This window comes from Apis dorsata, unplaced genomic scaffold (genome assembly GCF_000469605.1).
Source record: "Apis dorsata unplaced genomic scaffold, Apis dorsata 1.3 scaffold_918, whole genome shotgun sequence".
NCBI lineage: Eukaryota > Metazoa > Arthropoda > Insecta > Hymenoptera > Apidae > Apis > Apis dorsata.
Window position 1 is genome coordinate 18,524 of NW_006264029.1, and position 2,313 is coordinate 20,836.

A 2,313-nucleotide genomic window follows, 5' to 3' on the forward strand; every position below is an offset into this window, starting at 1 on the left:
TTTGATTTACAAAATTATATAAAATTGTCGGTTAAGGTTTATTAAATTATAGGAAACTAAAGTTTGCATTAGACGAAACAAGAATAAAACAATAATAAAAGAATGAGATATAATTCTATCTCCGTTATTGTTATATTTTTATAACCGTATTACCATTATATTTTTGTCTCGTTTCATCTAAAGCAAACTTCAATTGCTTATAACTCAATAAATAAATCTTAATCGATATTTTTGTATATCAACTGTTGTATTTGTTTTGATTTCTTTCTTTCAAGATCTTCGAATTTATCAATATCCTGTGTCTATATGATTAATTATTCAATTTTAAAAATTTTCATTAATTAAAGAAGTTGAGAAAAATAAATATTGTTTCAAAATATAATAATAAATAGTTAATAATAAAAATTTTTAATTAGAACATTACATTATAACATTGTTCTTTATATCACATCTCATTATATATTAATTTTTAATTAAAAATCCAAATAATATAAGATATAATTTTATAAAAATGATATAATAATAAATTGAAAATAAATAAGCATTTAAATAATTTAATTTAACTATTTAAAATTTGAAAACTATTGTTAATTCAAAGAGGTTAAGAAATTTTTTGAAATATAGCTTTAATAATAAAACTTATCGTTGTAACATTGTACAGAATATTTTATTGTATATTAACTTTTGAAAAAGATTCGAATGTTTAGGATATAATTTTATAGAAATAAACCAATAAATTGAAAGTGAAAAAGCACTTGTGAAAATATGTTTCCGAAAATATATTCTACGTGATCAGCATGATAGTTGAAATACGTAACCATAATATATAACTTTTTCAGCCGAATCGAATCGCGATTAATATAACCTGCGCTAATATGTGCTAATCCAATGAGCTTGTACAACGAAACGTAATTGCCTTTTTTACCTCCTTCATAAGATTATGTAAGATGGAAGCAGAGCAAGTAAAAGACAGTACGCAAATAAATACTTATATGCGTATTTTAAAATACAAGAAACACTTTCGTCTCTTGTTGAACAGATAAGCTGAAGCAACAGCTTGCCAGTAGCAACAGTTTACTTTCGCTGCTTCTATCCAAGATCTATCCATATGACATCGCGTCGTTTCTAAATAAGGTCTGATCGGGATAGAAACGAGTTTCGTACAAGGTAATCTCGTTAATTAGATACCATGGTCCACATATCTAAGCTTCGAAAAGTGTGTTTATTCATTTGTGCCGGTTTCTCTTACTATCAATTTTTCTTTGTCAATTTGTATAGACTGAAAAAATATTTAAAGCATATAAAACCGGAGATTGAAATTCTACGATTCGAACAATATACATTGTGTACGAGTATATTGCATTTTATAATATACAATAGTATATTGTAATATATAGCTTGTAAATTATATATAAATTGAGATATTACATTTAAAATTGAAAAAATAAAATATAATTATTTCATATTTGTTTTCGTCATAATCAAATTTTAAAATTCGTTAGATACATATTCTTATTTATGTTTATAAATAAGAATATATCAATAAAAATTTGATATAATTTTAAAAAATAAAAAACATTAATTTCATTGGTTATTGATTAAATCTTATTTCTAATTATTCTTTATAATTATAATTTTAATTGGTTTTAATAATTATTAAAAACAAGATTTTCAGTATCGATTTCAATGACTTGTAAAATATATTGTAAAATTCAATATTTTGAACAACTTTTTTCTATAAATGTAATCACCGTTTAATTTTAGTTTCGAGGAAAAAAATTGTTGCTATTAACACATTAAATTTCGCATATACATATGTATCATTGATAGCATATGCGTCAGCATGCAATGACATATCAACTGTTTATATAAACACATCATGATGCGTTGGCATTCAAAATTTATAATGGAGCTAATATCACCATATTTATTACGTATTCATATAGAATTTAAATTCTTTCGAATCTGCAGAATGCAAAAATAAAATATAAAACATTCTTAGACGAAAATAAAATATAAAACAATTTCTGAGCATAATTATAATAATCGAAATTACAATATAAAATAATATATAAAATAAAATATAAAAAACATAAAAAATATCTATCGTTATAATTTTATTTCCATATTTCTATCAATTTTATACTTATAATTATGTAATATATAATATATTGACAACAAGATACGAATTTTCATAATACAATTTCTCTTATTTCTTATCAATTTACCAAATATATATTTATTTATATAATATAATTTTATAATATATATTTATTTATTTATATAATTATTTATATAAATAATTTTTATAAA